General features: G+C 39.6%; 1 protein-coding gene across 2 annotated transcripts in view; it reads left to right on the forward strand.

Moving 5' to 3' along the window:
- The first annotated feature begins 2,812 nt into the window (after window positions 1–2,812).
- Window positions 2,813–22,185, forward strand: part of DAAM2 (dishevelled associated activator of morphogenesis 2) — a 216,431-nt gene continuing 197,058 nt past the window's right edge. Inside the window, exon 1 of one of the 2 annotated variants that reach the window (XM_015620851.3) lies at window positions 2,813–3,042. The gene's annotated coding sequence lies outside the window, so the exon portion shown is untranslated. The remainder of the gene's footprint in view (window positions 3,043–22,185) is intronic. The other variant, XM_015620853.3, reaches the window with a different exon arrangement.

Here is a 22,185-nt window from a genome sequence, read left to right on the forward strand (position 1 = left end):
GTAGGATTGACAGGAGACTCAGGGCAGATTGATAACATGGGGTGGGAGGGTCTCATTTGGACCAAACCATCAACTTAGGCAATAACAGAACATACCATTAACAAGAAATGCTGCAACACTCCTGTAGAAGTTTTTTGTTTTTTTTTTTTTCTTTTTACTTCCAGTTGAGGTAAAGACAACTCACTTTCTAAAAGCTCCTAAGCTGCTTCTTTTCCAAGAGCCTTTCCTCTTTCCATACCTGTTATCTAAGATGCAGCAAATTCTGATGTCCATCCTCTCCCTTTCCCACATGTTCCCCTGCCAGCATACAACTTGTGCAAGATCACTCATTAAATCTTAACCAATACAGGGGTGAGTATTTAAAGGGCTTGAGAGGCCAATAAAAGACAAGGAGCTGTGAACAGCACAGGGAAAAGGGTGCAAATTGAAATGTGCTGCCTCCAGGAAGGTCCATACCAACATCTTACATCCTACTATGATGGATACAGATTTGAATGCAGTTTTAGTTGACCTAAATTTTGTGGTGTGGGCCATTTTATGAAATGGAAACCCAATCTCTTCATTTAAGAACAATTGGTAGAAGTAGCTTGATAGCTAGAACACTGATTTCAGGCTTTGTCAAGAAATTATCTTCATACTGAATGCCGTAATTCTCATTAACTACACAGCTTTTACAGATCTGATAAGGTTTAGTTTCTAGGAACAAATTTATTTACTCCTAACCATTTTTTAAAATTTAGAAAATAAACTCACGAAGATAAATGTTTGTGCTGGGTTTGTAGTGGCATCTTAAAAAACCATATTCTTCCACACTGTCAAGAATGCTGCAGGATAATAATGACAGCAGCAATAAATCAGATGCAATCTAACCCTACCAGCAATAAGTTTTGTCACAGTTTCACTCAAACATCTGCATGAATATATTCATGTATAAATGTATACATGCATGCACAAGTATGTACATGCATTATGGTTCATCAAATGCCATGAAAATCTTGTGGCATTACGAGTTATAAATTTTAAATAATAACAAATATTATTTCAGATGAGTTTTTTCTAGATCTTTACTTTTTAAAAGTTTAAAGAAGTTGTTGTATAGTAAAAGTTTAAAGATGTCATCAAAATGATGTATCAACACCCAACCATGTTCGTTAGGATTGAAAAACTAATCTGAAAAAAGTGTGTGTGTATATATATATATATATGCGTATCCTTGAACTGAAGTGTCCTTATTCATCTGGCAATCAATGGGAGTGGAATCCAGCCTTTAGATCTGAAGGTGTGGTTTCAGCCTAAAGTTAAGAATATTTTTAGGAGGACTACATAAACTGAATGAATGTACAAGCATTTCTGTTAAATTGACTATATATCCCTCATTTCAGCCCCTCTGCAACAGGGGACAGAATTTTGTGTGATTCATTCATAAGTGACGATAGTGATGGATCCACCATCACACTACATCCAACATTAGTGTATAGTAGTAATACTACTCTATTTCAATCTGGAGGGGTGCTCAAAACATTGTGTGACATTTCATAGACTGGAAACATGCAGAAATGATGGAAGGATATGAAAATCCTATTAGTCCTGTACCCTGTGGTGACTGACCCTGTGGCTGCATGGCGTGGTGGTGTCAGGCAAGACATGCAGCCAAGTGCACAGAGCTGTGGTGTTTACTCTCACTGTCAGATGGAGCAGGCAGCCTGGCACTGGGTCCCCTCTCACAATGGACGCTTTTGTTGTTAGATTAATATACCCGTCCTTTTGTTTTGAGGAAGGATCTAACAAACACTTCATATCTCCAGAGGTGGAGCAACATCTCAGAGAAACTTTTGCTTCTATTTTCTGAAAGGAATGTGGTTTTGAGCAGTAAGTTATTTGATTTTGTATGTCCCTTTCCCCTTTTAATCCCTTACTATTCTGTGCCCTTATACACAAATAATACTACAGCTTTTTTGGTTTTTACCTTGGTCTGCATAACTTAAATCTTATTGTGAAAATAGGTGATTTCTTTAATAGCTTTATTCCTAAATTCAGAAGAAGCTGCCTTTGTAGGTCTGTTTGTGCTGCCTTGCAAAGTAGACATTATGTGATACATTGTTCAGAGGGACAAACACACCTTTTTCTTTTTTGGCACCTTTGGCAGGACTTTTGGTTTTGCTATCCCCTATAAGCTAAGACATCAAAATACATCCTATTAAATATCACTTCTTATGCAAGGGGAATCACTTAAGGTCAGACTGAGCCGAGTACCAACGGAAATCCCACATCCCCCTGCCGCGGCAGATCATGGTTTGGAGCCAGTGTGCTGCAGCGTAAGTCACGGAGCAGGAGGTTGGGGTGGGCGCACTGATCCCCGCGGGGGTCCCTGCCGCAGCCGGGATCCTGCGCCCACTGCCCAGGGAACCGTGCGGAACCCCGCCGCCTCCTGCCCCACCGGCCTTGCGGAGAGTACGACGGAAGCCAAGATTAAATCCCACCACACCATTAAGTGGAAAGCCTTGTGGAAAAGCGTTCCGGTTCCCGAGGCGTGTAGGAAAGCTTCTCTCACTCACGGCGATGGTTATCGAGGCGGTGAGCCCCCCTGGCGCCCCCGCCCGCAGCGCCCCCCGAGCAGCGCCCCCCGAGCAGCGCCCCCCGAGCAGCGCCCCCCGAGCAGCGCCCCCCGAGCAGCGCCCCCCGAGTAGCGCCGGCGGCTCCCGGAGCCGAGCGCTCCCGCTAGGCCGGCGCGGGGCCCTTTAAGAAAGCGCAGCACAGTAGCAGGGGCCGGCCTTGCCTCCCGCAGCCCGCAGCGCTGGAGCGGCGCTGGGGAATAGGAAGCAGTTCCTGGTTTGGGTCCGAGAGAGCGCACGTAGCAGTAGGAACAGCAGAGCCGCTGCTGAAGCAGGAGCAGCAGCAGGCGCCCCAGCTCCGCTCGCTTAGCAGCATCCAGCGTGGGGATCAGCGCTCTGCCTGGCTCCCGGACACGGGATGGACGTTCCTGAGCACTGAGCTCAGCAGCTGTAAAAAGCAAGTAGGAAAATATACATCTGGATAAAATTGGTAAGTCAAACTAGTCACATCCTCTTCCTTGGACTGCAGTTTTTCAGTCTCTTAGTTAGTAATGTTCTTCGCAAGCTTTCTCTTTCTTTTTTTATTTTTTTTTTTAATTTTTTTTTTTTTTTTAATTTTAACTTTTAAGCAGAACAGCTGGGAAAACATGGAAGCAAAATAAAAGTGTAAAAAAGCTTTGACGATTTTTCAGTGTTTGTGCTCTTATTTTTTAAATCCTCCTTCTACATAGAAGAATTGCTGCAGAGTGAGGAAGGAGAAACCAGCAAGTGGTTTTGTATGTGGGGGTACAGAAAGCTAGTAAGAATTGTAATTGGCTTTTCCTTAGGACATCGATTAAAGACAATGACTAAAGATTTCAAAAAACAAACAAACAAAAATCCCCAACAAAACAAACCCCAAGTTTCAAAAAGTTTGAAATGACTTGTCATTTACTTTTACAGAGTAATCACAAACCTCGTGTTGAAGTCTTTAACGCACTGAGATTTGTACAGTAAAGAGAATGGACTTTTAAAAACTGTGTTGTCAGTGTAAATTTGGGAGCCAAAGTATTGCTGGGCAAATGTTGTATATATTTGTTTAAATTTAAGTAAATCCATCGTCAGCCCTGCGAAGGCGGAGGCAGGAGATGCAATTTCCCTCATGGCAGATAGAGGGCGCTGTTGCTGCACCCGGCGTCAGCCTCCCTGAAATGGGGAGCTGATAAAAATACAAGTGGAAAATCCAGTGGGGGCGAGATGTTTTAAACCATGAAACCAGTAATTTTTCATACGAGTGCAAAGCTATATGCATAGAATCCACTTGGATCTGCCAATGTTTTTAATTTTCATTCCCTTAAGTTTTGGGGGCAATTTTTTTGTTTGATATGAAATTATCTGAAATACAAAAAGAAATATATTAGAGCCTGGTTATGACCTTATTATCTTTTCTGGAGCACGTTGTGAAGTCATTCTGGATCAAGAAGTGGAGAGAAAGTGTGGAATCTCTTGACAGAAATGTTACTTCAGTAGTGGTGTGGAAGATGAGGAAGAACTGTCACTCAGTGTTGACCAAGTTGCAGGCTGGAATTGGACATCTGACATGGGAGCATATCCTTTGTATCCAGTAGAGATGTACAGCAGAGGTTAGAGATCTACAAGTGACTAAGACATGTAAACCCTAGTGATTGAATGGCATATGGTCAAGTAGTTAGGGGAAGGGGGAAGGATCATGTCCAGATATACAGCTTTCCATATAGAAATCCCAGTACTGCTGCAAGAGGCTGACAACTGTGCCATATTTCACCCATGTAATCAAAGAGTTAGAAAATGCAGAAATAATCTGTTCTTCCCTTTGTGTGTGTTTACTTGCTTATGTATCACCTGGGGTGTAAAATATTCTTTGTTGTGGAGTAGGAATTTGGGTTTACTTAAATCATAGGCTTTAAAAGGAATGAAGGTATTATTTTAACCAATGCAGCTCTCTTGTGAGTAGAGAATTGACAGTGAGAATTTTCAATTTCCCCTCTGATCCAACCTCTGTTAGAACTTGATGTTTCTGTTGTGACCTAGGGCTTTGGTTGTGCCTTGAACAAGACTTTTCTGTCTGACTATATTCCCGTTGCTTACAAATCACTTGCAGTGGAGTGGAAAGATTTGCAGGTTTTGAGTCCTTAATGTGAGACATGCTGGGCAAAGCAGATTAAAAGAACTGAATGACCATATGGAACACAGTCATTCTGACTATAATTATTATGCCTCATTGAAAAGTTTAGAGTTCTACTACCTCTGCTGAATCAATGGAGTATGTGAAGAGAAGAAAACTTTCTTACCTGCAAGAGACAGTAAAACACTTACTGTGCAGCAGTGCATTCTTGCTATATTAGTGGTTTTTCAAGAAAAAAACAGCCATTTCTTTATACTCCTTATGCTTCATTAGACATCCAGGTATGCATGGCCCTGGATCAGAGGAAAGATTCCCCTCTTCAGTTCCTCTCTGAACTAGCAGGTATTAGTCAGGTGTCTGACTACAGCCTTAGTAACTTATTGAGGAATTTTTTTCACTTCCCTTCAAGCAGATTGCAAGTTCATTGAAAATTATAGAGCTATCAGACACTCTGAGATGATACATTTGAATCTAGCAGATGCTTGTCTTCATAGGAGGCTAATTTATGCATTCAAAGTGTCTCCTCCACTATCACTGATGTCCAGCTAAGCTCTTAAAAGCTGCATCTCCCCACTGTTTGTCTGCATTACATGTTTAATATGGCAGCTGTAGTTGTTTCAGTTTAATTCTCCTATTTGCCTATATTTTAAATTAAAATCTTTTCTTCACAAATAGAGAAGATAGTGTGATGTGCCAGATATGATTTTTACTGTGTTTGGAAATTCACTTTAATATTTGTTTTATTTTGTTCCCAAGTGTTTTGCTTTGAGTTTGTACCTGGGAGTCAACACCGTAAGTCTGTCTGTGGCTGATGCTGAGGTTAAACCCTGCAGAGCTCCCAAAACATTAGCTTAATATGACATATGCATGCAATATTTAAAATGTAAAGGGATCCTCCACCTGTATTTATGCTGAATTAAAGAAACAGAGCTTCCTTGAATAGCTTTTTTCATTAGAGACTATTAATCTTTTTACTTGCCAGTCAATACTTGGCATGTTGGCAGTGGTATAAATTCTGTGACTGCCATTGGAGCATATATCTCCTGCTTGCTTACACTGACAGTAACTCTACTAAGTGAGTTTAGCCAGAGCAAGACTTGTGATTACTCAACAAATTTCTGTCAGCTTGGTTTCTAATATATTTTTTGTCATTGTTTCACAGAGCTTCAGGTTAATTTATCTTTGAGCATCCTATAATAGTTTATTTGATGAAGCCTACTGCAAAATCCTTTCTCTTAGAATTTTTCCAATGTTATGAAATGCTGGATGATACCACAGGTTATGAAGGCTTGTAGGTGCTCACACAGCTGTGGTGAATCTGACCATGTTCTTTGTTGTAGGTAAAGCCTCTTTCTGCTTTATATCACAGAACTAGGACCCCAACTTAAAACCGCAGTTTGATATCAAAGACTGACTGTACTGGTAACGGTAACTTTTTTCTTCAATGAGAGATTTTGTATACTGAAAAGTGGTAGGTGTTGTTTTATGTTTGATTTATTTGCCTGTCTCTACTTTTGCATTTGGAATGCCACATTTTCCATTGGGCATGGGACAAGTTTATCTGTGTAAGTGGAGACCTCTCAATATGTTGTCCTGTGCAAGATCAAAACATGTTAACTTGCACAGAATACAAAGGAAAGTAAATAAGATTTAGTAGCTCTGAAGGTGAATATGGAAAGGAATTGATGCAGGAATGTGTTCCCCAAAGAATATTTTCAACTCTATGTAGCTAGGCCTGACTCTCCCAGGGAGACTACGTCAGATCTGTCAATACTCGTGTGGATAAGCACCTTCCAAAGAATTGATTAAATTTCATCTTCGCATATGTACATCTGTCATTTCATGTCTGAGACGATGTCTGAGCTTTTCCTTTTATTATGTGTAATTCCAAAGTTCTTTTCTTCTTAGCCAGATTCATCAGAATCCTTGGATGCTTCAATCTCTCCTTAATCTCAATCTGTTGTTGAGAGTATTATTTCTGAAACGTAAAAATAAGGAACAAGAAGTCTTTAAATTTTTTTAGGCACTCTTCCAGTTTAATTATGCTTTCAAAAACATGGTAGTGACCTAATGTATCATTAAATTATCACATTTAAATACTGCATTTACCTTGCCAGCCAGTAAATGAAGCAATGGTGAAATCCCTTTTGTTCTTTTTGCTACTCCCTGAAACCCGTGAAATAATCTTCTGAGCATTTGGCAAAAGTATCTATCAAGTTGATGGGCTTTGTAGCATGAAATGAGGAAAAGAGGCGGGAATTTTTAGCTTTCTAGGGACAAAATAAGGTACTGCTGAGATTCCCTCCTACTCCTTTTTCATAAATTTGAGACTATAGATTGTAAAGGTCCCATATGAGAAGAAAAACCCAAGGTGACAGCTGGCAGTGCTGTTATTTAGTAAGGGCTCCACTTCCTCAGTGCCTTCATTGGAAAAAATAAGCTTTATAGTCAGGGCTGTTTTTTACCATCTTTGTCAAATTGTCCCTTTGGAGAGGGAATGGGGTAGGGTGTGGCATGGAACTGATTCACAGGGCAGCTTCTGAGTTTTGAAATTGAGCAGAGATTAAAGTAGTTCAGAAGTCTTCATCTCTATCACTTTTTGTTTCCTGCTGTCACACATTGTTCCTTTTGAGAAATGTGACATGGTGAGAAATGGGGATGGGCAGAAGGAACATCAAATTATGAACTCTCTTTATGCCACACTGTATATAATGCAATATCCAGGGGCAGCAGGAAGGCTAATAGCATTCTTTGCAACTGCCCTTCCCAATTCTTTTCACTTGTGCTTCACTTTTTTTCTCAGCTGGGTGTTTATCATTTAACCAATATGATGTATTACCAGTGTGTGTCTAGCTCTGCAGCCTCTTTCTGGATGTGTATCAAGATGAACCTCTAACTTTACCTACATCTCTTTGTTGACTGGCATGACCGTATACTTCTGTCTATTTTGAAATCTATGGAAAGTACATGAAGAAACACTGTCATTTTATTTCTCCAGGAGAATCTTTTCCAGTAGCAGATGAAACCCAAGTTCATGCCAGATGAAAAGTTCTTATGTTATAATTTTCAGTTAATTTAAAAAATAAATGCCAAATCCCTTACAGCAGTGGGTTTATAAATACTCTATGTGTGTGTATGTGTGCATGTATGTGCATGCCCACAGCAGTGCTTCAGTCTCACGTGCCTTTGACAGCGCATTGGAAATTATCATGCACTTTTAGGTTCTGGACTTGATACAGGGGTACAGAGATGGATGGAGGAGTTTGTTTGTTTTAGTACATCTTACAGTAGCTGAAGCAGACCCAAAATTAAGTAAAAGCTTTTGTGTTTGCCTAAAGATGGCAACATTTTTATTGTCTTTTTTATTCTTTAAGAAAACATGCTTAAAGGCTCAATTTTTATGTTCTGGTAGGCAAGCAAAATATTTTTTCTGGCAATTTGATACTTTATTAAAATGAACACTTACTTGATTAAATGTGCCAAATCTGTGTGTACTAAAAGGCAGGAAGCTGGGTTTGCTGGAATATAAAGGTGCACTGGAAGCTGGAGCTGAACTACCTCTGGGCGCCCTATCTGTCTATTAAGTGCAGATCACAGTAAGCTGAAGGACTATTATATTAAAAAAATCTTGGACAGCCTCACTGGTGAATTAGATTTCTTTTCCTTTCCTTTTAAGAAGGTAAAATTAATTTCTTTTGGGTGAAGGCTCTTAAACTGACAGATTTGAAAGACTGCAGTTTCTTTGTTCAGTCACAGAATATTTGGTGGACCATGGCTAACTCACCTTCCCCAGTGCTGCTCTCTAGTGTTAGGGTTAGGGTTAGGGTTAGGGTTAGGGTTAGGGTTAGGGTTAGGGTTAGGGTTAGGGTTAGGGTTAGGGTTAGGGTTAGGGTTGGTTTTTTTATTTTCTTTTTTTTTGGGGGGGGGGGTGGGGGGGTGAGGGATTTGCCAGCATTGTCAGATTCTTGTCAATGAGTTGACTTTACATTTTGAGATGGCTTCTTCTTGAATCTCATAAAGTTTTACTGACAGAAATCCTTGTGGATCTTTTTTGTTTCAAGTGACAAACTTGCTCCCTTGTCAGGACAGCCTTGATCAATTAATTTCACATGAGCAGTAATCAAATGGAAATGGTTTTTGGTCATCATCCATAATAGATTCAGCCTAGTGACCTTAGGTAGAAGGACATATTGTATTCCATTACCAGCCCTGTGAATCATTCAATCTCCCGCTTTGAATGTAGCTTTTCAGTTCTCCACTTGTATTACACAAGCCTTGTGTTTTTAGGCTCTGCATTCTTTTCCTGATTCAGAGGCCCCTTGGAACGTTTCATGTGGGCTTTTGCATTAAGCACATCTAGAAATCAAAGACTCTGAACTACAGGTGGTTTCTTTCAGAATGGGACAGAGGGACTGTGTATGATAGTAGCACAGGGTTTGTTGTAATACTGCAAGGATGTGTAATAACTGTAGTGTAGAGTAAACCTTTTAGCAGGATACTGTACTTTTTAAAAAGAGATACTGTTTTTAAATATTATGCAAACTTGTACAAAAACTTTGTATTTTTATGTTTGTGTATATGTCTGCTTTCTCTTTTCACTGAGATTTAAACAATGAAAGTCTTTTAATTGTATTCCCTAGGAAGAAAATTAATTTCTGTCTATGGAGAACTTGATCATAAAAATATATATTTGTACTGGAAGCTGTTTTTCACTCTTTGTGCTGGTTGTTTTTTAATGGCACACTACTCAGGTTATAGTGTGAAACTTGACCAGGTAGTTCCAATGTTCTGTTTCTTGTTCACTTCTCTAACAGTTCTTTCATCATCTAATAATATAAGCATTTGGGTTGGAAGCCCTTCAGGGATTTATTTACATTGAACAACCTTTTATTTTTTATTTTTCATTTTTTTTATTTAAGTAAAATATCAAAGAACAAACAAGGAATTCTAGTGATGTTGGATTTTAGGCAGTAATGTTATGCTTTTCCCAACCATCCAATGTCATGTTTAAGGCAACTAACTTATAGGTGAAATTAAAATGGAAAAATGAACACATATGCTAGACAAGCTGGTTTTTTCCTATTTCTTTTACCTTTTCAATGTAACTTAATTAGGTGGAGGGAATGAAACTACTACAGTGCTTCAACTTTGAGCACAATAGAGAGAACAAGAAAGTGGCTGTGAAAGTTTGGAGACTTATGCTTTTGCTTGCTACTTGGACTTCATGTCCCATGGCTCAGTCAATCAAAATAGCTCAGAGAGAAATTTTCAGTTTCTCAGCCTGAGAACAAAATGACATGAATAGTCAGGCATCTAAAGTATAACATTCTTTAGGAGAATATAGAATTTCATACCTCAGAAATAGTTGTACTCTCTTGGAAGTCTTGTCTCTCATATTTACTCAGTGATTAACAAATCTTTTCATATTTCAGAAGAATTTGCTAATCTGCACAGGGTCCTGTAAGGTGTTTTAATAAGAAAAACTCCTTTTTAATGCTCTTGCATGTTTTAACATGATTTTTTTGGGAACCAGAGCAAAAATCAACAGGAGTAGAGTTCTAGTACAGGGTACCTGCAATAATATGGCTGTTTTTCCAGTTCAGTCTTTAAGTTATGGCTTTTGTTTTCCTTCCTTTTTTTCCTTCCTCACTTAATTTACAAACCTCTTTGACATCAAAAATCTGCTAGACCAACAGGGGACCAGTGCAACATTCTCAGCCCTTAGAATTTCTTGTGGGATAGCTGTCATGGGGAGCTGGTGGGTTACCAAATACGTATAGGGACTCTGCTTCTGAGCACCACTTTGTATGGGACATGAATGAAAAATCAGCACCGCCAAAAGAACTTCTGCATTAAACATTTCTGTTATTTTTTTCAAATGTGAGAGATCAGATATGGTAAACAGTGTTGATGTGTGGGGACAGGGTTAGATAGCTACTGCTGCACAACAGTATATAATAAATGATGTGTATTTAAAATTATATATGTTGATGAATAATGGATACATGCAGGTATGACAGTGATCGTTGCTTTGTAGTTGTACAGTTTGAAGGGCCTGAGGTGGATTTGATTCTACACATGGCTGCATGTGTGGAAGTGATATACATGAAGTTATCATGCTACTTGCTTTAGTTCAGACACTTAACCCAGTGTCTGAAACTGTGATTTATTATGCTGTGATATGATCCAAAATAGAACCACAATCACTGTAGCGAGTTCTTTCAATCCCCTGGGAATGTTTGTCTGGCTTAAATGCATGAAACTGAAATGTGTAATATTGTGCTGCAGCTTATAGATCAACACTGACTCCATTTGTGGGAATGAATGAATACCTCATGTTTGATGAGAGAGTACAGGAGAGTTCACAGGTGATTTCTTACGTTAGAGTGCTGTATTTTTCACACTTTTTCAGCTTCATGTGTTTAGTGTTTTCCTGTGTGTAGAATAGGGTGGTATTATGCTGGGCTTTTCAATATAGAAGTAGAATGTGAAGAGATTTCTCCCTGCTGACTCTTTTGTAATGCCTTCAGAGACTTCTTTCCAGCAAAACTTAGGTCAAGTCTAAAAAAGACAGGTGATCATTTCTATATCCACTCACACATTTCTCAGCTATAAAACTTCTTCGTTTCACTTGAATTCTTCCTGCATGATATTCTTTGTTAATTTTCTCACTTATTTACCTCTTTTTACCTTTGACAGCTTTAACCTTTGGATGCAAGTCAGTGAAAATACTTCCTAACAATGTAGTCAACTGATTGCGTAGTAGGTGGGAACGTTCAACTCTATCATGCTTCTGGAAAGGTGATCACAGATATCATGGAACTTTATTCCTGTTTCAGTCTTCCCTTTTAACCCAATTTTTTACCTTAAAATATATAAGTACATACAGGTGAATAAATGTCATACAAAAAACTTCCATAAATTTGCTTAATAAAGAAAGTAGACTCACCCTTATTCCAGCTGCCCTGCTAATATTACAGTTTTAATGTACCTTGTCTCTAGTTTTTATTTATTTAGCAATCCTGCCTTGGCTCAGCAGAGGATGAGTTGTGCAAGACTGAAAGAGATCTCCTGAGTCATGGAGTACACCATTTCTGTAATTGCAGGAAGTAATGTTGCAGGATTCCCTTAGTTAATTTATCAATCTCTGTCTCAAATGACTTTTGCTCCTGTTGCTTCTTATTGGGAAGCCATTCAAGAACCTCACTTCTATAATGTTTATAAATCTGCTTCTAATTTCCAAACAAAATGTTTCATAGCCCATTCATGCCCATTTGTTTTTATGCCAGCACTGCTCTCTAAGTTTAATAGATTCTTTCCCTTTCTTACAATCCTCCTGTGATCTAAGAGGATTCTTGTCTTTCTCTCTGTTTTTCCCTAAGAGGCAAGATAGTAAAATTGTGTATCTCTTCATTATGTTCTTCATTATCAGTGTCATTGTGGTTTGGTTTGATAAATCCTTTATACTGAGAGCTTTTTAGCCTTTCCAGTCAGTTCTCAGACAGAAGCAGGAAAAGCTGGCTGTTTGCATTTCCAAGACAGGCAGTATGTGGAACTTTTGTTAACTCAGAGGCCTGGAGGATGAGATGGGGAGAGAAAGTGGCCTGCATGTTTCTGCATCTGTGAAAAACTTTAACTGGGGACTTTTTTGGGTTTGAGGATCTGGTACCTGGGATAGTCAGGCATTCATCCAGTTCTTTTCATCCAGTCCTTTTCATCCAGTCCAGCTCTTCCATTGCTCTATAACAACCTGCTTGAAATGAGCAGCTGATAAAATTTCTGGAGGGGATGCAGCTCACAAATGAGTTTTTGAGGGCAACTTTCCAGCTGCTTCCTCAGAAAGAATGAGGCAAGTGGCTCCCAGAGCCCCAGACAAATGCCTGGGATCTTTCTTCTTCAGAGTGCATGGACAAGAAGTGCCTGAGAAGAACTGAGAGGCCAGAGGCTGATAGATGAAGCCAAAGACCTGCAGTGGGAACCTCCTGATGTCAGGATCCCACACTAAGCTGCAATTGAGGGCGGGCATGGACGGGAGAAAGAAAGCTGAGTAAGGTTTGGCGTGACCTCAGTATATTCCCATGCAGCTTCCCTCTCCAGGCAGTACTTGATGGCATCATTTACAAGATTCTTCAAATGCTCTTAAACTCAGTAGAAAAAACCATATAGTCCATTCAGCATGCTGCTCTATACTATCATTTCCATGATGATACTGATCTTAAAGCAATACCATTTAGGAAGGATGTCTCAAGACAGCTTTTATTTAGCAGAGTGTATGAAAACCAGGACCTTTTGCAGGGAAGTACCAGTCCCAGGCAAGATGTCTGAAGTTTACTGGGAAATTTTGGTGCAGCAGGACAAAAGACTGAGAGGAGGCAAAGCCAAAACAAAAGGTCTGGCTCCTTCATCAGAGCACATGGTAGATGGTAGGTAGGCACAGCAGTTGGTGTGAGAGTAGTGGGACTTGGGTTCAGATCTATCACCTTAAGGAGAATATCCTTGAAGTGCTGAAGAGTAACAGTGAAAATTTTGACCGTTACATTATGCCTCTAAACACAAAGGTCTTAAGAAATAGCTACAACTTGATACTTTTCACAGTAAGAACATACTTAATACTTTTTTTTTCTTTTTTTTCTATATGGCTTTCATATCTTCTCCAGCTTTTCCAAAGCTGTCATCCTCTGTAGAAATGGTATAGAAGTGATAGCATGACAGCCATTAAAATTAGTATAACCCAGAAATCATTTGCCTTCTCCTGTGGTGTTTGAGCTTGAAAAAATGGTATAGATTACTTGCAGTCTGCAGGCTTCAGAATAAAAGTGAGTTGTGCTCTTTAACTGATCTTTGCTTAGAGGACAAAGCAAATGCAAGTGCTGCTTGTGTGACTGAGACCAATGCAGCAAGTTGGAAAATCTTAAACTGTTCTTCTACTTGGATTTGCTCTCAATCCCTTGATAAAGTGTTCTTTTCCTCTTGGTACATGTGGCTAAATGTATTTAGGAAAAAATATCTGTCCCCAGATTTGCACTTTGATTGGAATGTTTTGGTGTAATTTTAACCCTGCTAATCAGGAGTATCCAATAGCAGATCTGAAAAATTGGCATATATATTATTTGATGTGTTTTATTTCTCAGTGTTCTAAGCAATGCATAGTGTTTCTTTTTGCTTTCAGCCTAAGCCCAAAAAACTCACCAAAAATAGTCAGTCCACCAGAGCTATATGACTGGAAACTGACGAGTAACTATCATTCTTTAACTGTTTTGACAATGAGACTTTGTAGCTGCAGAGAACCCTTTCTTCCCAACTCTGTGAGGCCATTGGGCTTTAGGTGTATCAATATTTGTCAGTGGTAGATTTCTGTAACATTTGATTTCTGTTGGGAGTTTCTTGCCTCTTCAGAACTCACAGAGATGTCCAAGTCATTGTCTTCCTACTACAGAGCATTTTTAGCTGAAATAATTTCTTGTTGCCACAAAGCAAAACCAGCTTTTTATTCTATGCCAGGATTCCAGTGGTGTCTGCTAAAAGCTCCTTTAATGCCTGAGGCTCTTGTCATTCTGTTAGTGGGTTAGAAGTTGGAGGGACAAGCATATAGATCCTGTAGCACAGCTTTGGAAAACTGGAGATTAGATTCTGTGGTTTTAGGGTCATTGAAAACCTTAGATTGGTAGCAGCAATCAGCAGGCAGAGTATTTGTTCATATCTTCAATCCTTTATTTCATTATAATGCTTTAGAAAATAATTGTTGTCTTGAAGGAAGACACATCACTGAAAAGCACTGTTTGGGTTCCAGTTGAAGTACTAGTGGTTTAAAAGCATAGAGAAGCCATCCAAGACCCACAATGTCACTTCAAAACCTCAATTGATGCTGTCATATATAGCAAAATGTACAAAATCCTCCATTTCTATCAGAAATTATTGGATTGCTTTATGAATGTCAGAAATTCCAGGTTATTCATACAGTTGCAGGCAAACTGGTTAAGAGCCTGCATAAGCCTCTGTTTTCCAGACTTATCCACTGACCTCACTCTGGTTTTGACTCTTCTGGTGTTCAGAGGAAAACAGATTCTCAAGTTATGTCTTGGGGGATGGTTGTTCCATGATTAAAGCATCTACATATCTTTCAGGGCCTTGGTCTTCATGGGTTAAGGCAATTCTGGTCAATATGTTGCTTCTCCTTCTAAAAAAAAAAAGAAAAAAGAAAAAGAAAACAAAATAAAAGAAGGAAAAAAAAGGCTACAGCTGTTCCTGGATGTCCTGGTTTCAGGAAGATTTGGGAGAAAACCTTCAAATGGGGTCCCTCCAGAAATTACATGCAAGCGGCTCCTCCCCCAACTGGTCTGGGAAAAGATTTCCTTGGAGAAAAGTGGAAAAAAAATGTTTATTTAACAAGCATAAAAATTAATAATATTAAACAATAAAACCTCTCACTGTTGAAAGAGATGGCAAATTTAGAAGTCCTTGTTGTGGGATGTAGCTTGGCTCACTCAGGTTTTTTTAAGTGCCTCCAGTGCTGGAAGGTGCCAAGGCCCAGGCCTAGTGGGCCACAGGCAAGAGTTCCCAGTGTTTTCCTGGGTTTTCAGTCCAGAGCAGGTTTGAAAAGATCCAAGGAAAAGGAAAAAACACTAGGGAACTTCTCTGCCTCAGCTAGTTAAAAATTAACTAACAGCAAAGGAGAGCACTGTCCTGCTGTTTGACTGTGCTTCAGACAACAGTCCAGAGAAGCATACAGAGGAGTTAATGCCATTTCTGAAAACAAGCTGTGGCTTCTTCTTTCCCCACCTTTGCTCTCAGAACCAGTCTTATAGGTGCAGACTTGATGTGTAACATAAACAGAACAGACAACTGGGGATACAAGCATCATAAAGTCACCCCAGGACACTGGAATATACTATGACTTCATGTCGGCATGAAGTGCCAACCTGCATGTGGAATGGAAGAGTAGCAAGAAAAATTACTTCTGCAACTTGGGTGGTATTTTTTGCATGAGAAATATCACTCTTTTCTGACCGCCAAGCTATTTCACTCAGGCTCTTAATCTGTTTTGTATACAGAGAAGTGCTAGGAATTGCACGTGTTTGCCTGTGTGATTAAGCACCCAGTCACTTCTGTCCTGGGATATATGAACATGTGTTTGTGTTCTTCCTCATGGATCTGAGAACTTCATACTATGATGCATGTCACTGGACAAACCCACAATCACATCCATGTCCCTCTTCCTTTCAACATAAAGAGCATACAGTTTTTATTTTGAGCAGAAATCTTGTATCTGGGACCTTAAACATGCTTTGATGTTTTTGCTGTTTTTTAAAAATCCTTACTCAGCTGCTGTGTTGTGAAATGCGGCTCTGTCAGAATCTCCTGAAATATGAGGATTTTTTTTCTTTTTTGATGGTCTGCAGTGGGGTTTTGTGACCTCCAGCCTATATTTGTACAGTACATCTTATATATGTTCATTAGTGAGATGGCGCTTTGCCTCCAGGAAATGCATTCTTTTGCAGTGGGCCATAGGGGTAGCTTTGCATTTTTATGATGAAGATGGGAAGATAAGGTTTGTTGCTTACTCTTTTTTTCTTTCTTAAAACTCTTACTGTGTCTTGTCCCTACATACAGTTGAGGCATCCTAAAAGATGCCTGAGATAACACAGAATTCAGCCTCTTAACGAGCATTTGCAACAGACTATTAGATTTATTTTTTCGAAGTTTAGAAGAACTACTTTTTAAATCTTGGCTGTTGCTAAAAAAATAAAAAAATAATAGGCTAACAGCAGCAGGTAAGAAGTTGAAGACTAAGTAGTTTTCAACCATATCAAGATGGGGCTAAAGCAAATATTAAAAAAAAAAACCCAGTCTTCCATCCAAGTGCATGCAGGCACTATGTTTCTGTGCAGTGTTCCTAAGATACCAACACGAAAATGATGAGTTTGTAGTGCTTAGATATAGAGGAGTAATTTGAATAGTTGCTTCTTCCTGCACAAACACATCCAGGTTCTGGAGGGAGTAAAATGTTCACATTCTTAGACATATTTCATGTGGAATGCCCCCGCCCAAAGAGGCAAGGATTTGATTTTAGACGGGGAGTGTTATGGTGAGGGGCGTGGATTTAAGTCCCGGGAGGAATGGACTCTGCCCCTCTGCCTTGGGGGATGTGCCCTATAAGCCCAGGAAGAGTTACTCCCCCCCTCAATCCCTTATAAAGTATCAGTCCAGAACGTTCTTCCCTTCTTGTGTTGTTATTCGTTATATTCTGCTGCATTTATTTTAATAATTCCTCCTATTGTACCCATATTGGTTTGTACCCCTGAGACTTCTCTCTTGCTGTATCCCTATTGGGCCCAGAGCCTAAACTCCACCCTTGCTCTACCCCATAAAATCCACCACCCTGCCTTTATTCTTGGTTCTTTGTCTCCGGTTTATGCTCAGTTAAATCAGATGTTGGTGGCACCCCAAATAAATGGATTCCCAAGTTTAACCAAACGGAGGCCTATCTCGTTTATTTTCCACACCGATCACCAGTGGCTGCATCCTCCCTGGACATGACTTGGTTACAGCGCAATGCAACAGTTTCAATAGGAAATGGGGAATTTATGTGGAAACATAAATTATGTGGAGATATATATATATATATAATATTATAATAATATAATATATATATAATAAATTATTATTATGAGGAGAGTTTTCCTCAATTCAGGGGAAGTAGTTACTACTGTAATGGTGAAGAAGGCTGTTTCTGGCTTGTATCTTACAAATATGGCCGACTGTTGCCTAAAGATGGGCAAAAGGACTATCTATAACAGATGACAGAGAGGATCATGCTATGTGCTGACATTGAGAGGAAAAGATCTGAGTTCTTTATGGCTGTTTCTAAAGTCTCTTGATTTATAACTTTTAAATTGCTCCCCACTTTAAACATACACCTGTGTAATTATTGGCACTTTCATTCTTTGATCATTATTTCAGGCTTACTTCATTTTCCTTTCTTCAAATACATTCTTTTTGGAGGAACTGCTGCCTCCAAAATAACAATTCAGCTCTCAGTCAAACTTAAATTTGAATAAGAAGCAGATAAAAGATAAAAAGATAAAACCCTTCTTTATTTCTGTATCCCTGCTCTCCCATCCATGTTCCAAATGGTGTTTTGCCGTCTTTCTCCTTACAGGGGCAATGCTTAAATCTGTAACTTCTGGGAAAAATGCACTTTCTTTGGCTGTCTCCTGTCTCACTCTCTCCTTTCCTCTCTCTCACCACTCTCTCTTTTTCCTCTCTCAGCCTCTCTCTCATCTCTCTCTTTCTCTCTGGAATATTTTCAAACCATGCATGAAGTAAACACAGAAAGCCAGAACTCATAGTTTTTCAGGACATCCCTGTTTTCCTCATTGAGAGAGTTTTATTGCAGTTGATAATTCAGAATATTTCTCAAGATGTATTCATGGGTTACTTGTACAGCCAAGTACAATGTTCTTCTGTGTTTTCTTTAACCAATCCCTGGTTCCATTGTACATATTTTTACTTCTGACTGTGGTGGTGCCCTGTATTCCAGGACTTTTTATTGGCAGCAACTGCAGCAGAAATTAATATTAAATGTGTACAGAAATGGTAAGATTAGAAAGTCCTGTTTACAGTAACAAAATGTAGCACTTTAACAACCATGCAAAGGGAGACCAAGTAATCGTTTTAGCTGGAATCTTGTTTTTAATAAAAGCCAGTGCATATTCCCCTGCATTACTTGCACAAGTTACTTTCCATTGTTCTTGCTCTCAGCTTCTGGTCAACTTGCATCTTGAAGAATAATGATTTTGGAAAGGAAAATAGAAAAGCATTATGCTGAGGAAAAGATGAGCTAAACTTCATGGTGAGCAAAACTTCCTAGTCATCCTATACAAATCACACAATTAAAGATTCCCATATTTCCTACTTATTCTTAGAGATAATCTTTCTTCTCCATTGTCCTGGAGCCATTTGACATAGAGTTAAGGAAAAATATCTCCCTTCTTTACCTTTATTTGTTGGGGTTTTTTTTACAAACTAAAAAGGTGGTGGAGAGGACATGTTCTTTCTGACTCCTGTTCAAGGTCCGTGTCCTGGTTTAGGGCAAATTAGGGAGGAAAACTCCAAATGGGGATTTCCCCAGGGAAATGCCCCCTCCCCACCAACTGGTCCGGGAAGGAAATGCCCCCCTCCTCACCAACCGGTCTGGGAAAGGGAAAAAAAAAGACAAACCAAATTTCTTGGAGAGAAGTGGAAAAAGCTGTTTATTTAACAGAAATTGAATAATATTAAATAATAAAACCTCTCTCTGCTAGATGGGATGGCAAGTCAAGGAAGAAAAGTCCTTTTCACGTGGTGTAGCTCAGCTCGCTCAGTCCCTTATCAGTCCTTTCGGCGCTGGTAAGTGCTGAGGCCCAGGCCCCAGTGGGACACAGGCGTGAGCTCCCGGGGTTTGGCTGGGTATTCAGTCCAGAGCAGGCTTGCACAGATCCAAGAGAAAAAAAGGAAGAAAAAAAAAACAACAAAGGTCCAGGGAACTCCTCTGCCTCAGCTAGCTAAAACTAACTAAAAGCCAGAGAGAAGCTCCGTCCCATTGTCTGTCCGTGCTGCAGACACCACAGTCCAGGAGCGGGATGTGTGGGAGTGATGTTTTTCCTTAACACAAACTGCGTGCTTCTTCTTCCCCCTCTCTTGCTCTCAAAGCCAGTCTTAAAGGTGCAGAACTTAATATATAACATAAACCAGACGATTGGGGATACCAGTATCATAAAGTCACCCCAGGACAGTCTGCTTAAATCCTGGAAGTTACAAATACAGTTTTTTGTAGCCTTTTTTTTTTCTAATTAAAGTGTCTATCTTACATCTCTGGATTTTTTTCTTATCCACAGTATACTGTTGCAGTCCACAACCTCAGGATCATGTCCAGGGAAGCCGCAGGGTTCTGGGGACCAGCACGGAACACCAACGAGATGGGCGTCTGTTCATGAAACCATTTATTCAGCATGGGAACAACTCAGATCTAGAACAGAGAGCCCCAAACAAAGGCAGGGTGACGGGTTTTGAGGAACAGAACTAGGGTGGAGTTCAGGGTCAGGGACCACTAGAAACACAGCAAGGGAGAAACCCCAGGGGCTCAAACCCAATCAGAACTCCTGGGCAGCCCTTCACAAGGGGTTTGGGGTGGGGTAACTTCATCCAGGGCTCGCACTGCCCATCCCCCAACACAGGGGGTTAAAATTCACACTCATGGCATACAACCATGCCTCTACTTTAACAATACTTATCTGAAACTAACTCTTTGCCTCCCTGAGGCATCTCACAACAGTATACCCATAGCACATACAGGAATTCTTTGTCCCTGGAAACACTTGTCTATGGCGAAGATCACAAACAGGCAGAACACCAGGCAGAATGGAGGAGCCTACTTGCTGTTTCTGAGGGAAGAAACTACAGGATTATCAAGCAGAGCTTAATGGGATTCTGAAGAGTAGAACCAGAGTGCTTTAATATATTCAAAAGCAAATTATAGGAGGAGATTGTATCTTTCTTGGAACATTTTGATTAGCCTGGCAAATGAGAAGAATCAGCTGAACAGGTCAAAAGGAAAGCCACTGAGTTCAAGTGGTATTGATGGGAACAAAATAATGGCATCATAAAAATTGCTGGGAATCGTAACTTGTAGTTGTCTTAAAGAGTAAGCAAATTTGGCTCAAGTTCTTGGTTTGTTTACACCTTGCATCCCATTGGAGACCAAGGGCATCTTTGAAATACTAAGAAAATCTTACTGAAGTCAGACATGTTTTTTCTATAAGTAAGCAAAGAATTTGGCCAGAGGCAGCGAACTTGTAGCTATTTCTTAGCTACAGTAGTGTAAATGTTTTTTGGTTGCCTCAGTCACAAATACATACTACACTGGAAAGAAAATTACATTTGAGCAGTATTCCTATATGTTTTGCCTGCAATGTCTGAGAGTCTGTGCTATCTATACCTGATCAACTACAATTTGGTCATCTACCAGTGGATGTTTGCTAAGCTGCAGAAAGAATTCTTGTGGTGAAACTTGTATTTTGCAGGTTCAATATTGTGTTGCATTCACACAAAGGCAGGAGACATTTAGAAGCACTGAAGTACAATGAATATTGTTGTAGTCTGGTGGGGGTTTTGTTGGAACTTCTTCTGTTGTTGGTTTGTTTTTTCGTTTTTTTTTCATTTCAGCTCACTGCTTCACCCTAATCCTCTGCCCCTGAAAAAAACCACAAAGATCCAGAATGAACCTTGTCTTGTCCTCTTGGATCTTGTTTCTCCTTTCACATTTGTAGTCTGTGGCACCCCCCACTAAAAGAATTGCTGCTTTCTCTATAATTGAGCAGTCCTACCATATCACTCTACATAGGAAATTCTGTAATGCTTTCATTGATGGAAAGATACTGTGTTTTGGAGAAGGATATGAACAACATGAAAGTTTGGAGATCAGACTTTCCTTGCTGCTTTTCAGTATTGCAGAGATCACAGGATGTGATTATTATCCCTTCTGGAATCTCTCCTATGCAAGACGATGAAACAATGAAAATGAACCCCTAGTTACCTGCATTACCTGGTTACTTTAAAGGAAACTGTTGGTCTAAAAATCAAGCTGATCTTGAAAGCAGGACATTTAGGTTCTGTTTGTGACTCTTCCAATACTGCTTTGTATGGGTGTAGTTTTATGGCTTCTAATTCTCTTTCTTTATCTGGAGTTAGGAGAAAGAAGATTCCTTTATAATCATGACTCAAGACTAAATTTGTTGATACTAGTAAAACATTTACTGATCCTTGGTAAGGAGGATCAAAGAGTAAGGTAATTTGAATGGTTATCAAACATGAATTGATGACTGTTTTTGGCTGTTGAGACACTTCCTGCCTGTTGTAAATGGGAGTCAGAAAAAAAAAATACAGTATACCATGCAGTGACAACTCTGTTTCTACCTCTGTGAGAGTGAATAGGAAGTTATTAGGTGAGATTCTGCAGTTTGGGCTCTACAAGAGGTCATTTTTGATGGTTATAGTGGTCCACTCTGACCTTCATCTAACAGGAATATCTTTCTGTTAAGTGCGGGGTAGCATGACCTGTACATTTATCCATAAAGCATGAAATTTAGAGCTGAATTTGTGTATGAAGCAAGTAATCACCTAAACACTAAGGAGAACAATATTTGCAAGAGGTTTTTGGTACTGATGTGGGGAGGGAGAATGGCCTTCTGCAAGGGGGTCTAATGCAGAATGGGGAAGTAGAGCATTTTCCAGTACCTGTTCTTTTCTGACATCTTCTTGAGTGTTTAAATTCTTGGAATGGATGACCTTACGGTATAAACACCTGTCCATATAGATATTATAACCAATAAATTGCAGTGCTAATCTGGTGTGGTGAATTCAGTGTACTTTGTATGGTTTAAGATAGTTCATCCCATTTTCCATTAGTTCATTCTGATACCGTTCTGCGTGGTCCAGTATTAGTAGTGTTTT

The sequence above is a fragment of the Parus major genome, chromosome 3 (assembly GCF_001522545.3).
Source record: "Parus major isolate Abel chromosome 3, Parus_major1.1, whole genome shotgun sequence".
NCBI classification, from domain to species: Eukaryota; Metazoa; Chordata; class Aves; order Passeriformes; family Paridae; genus Parus; species Parus major.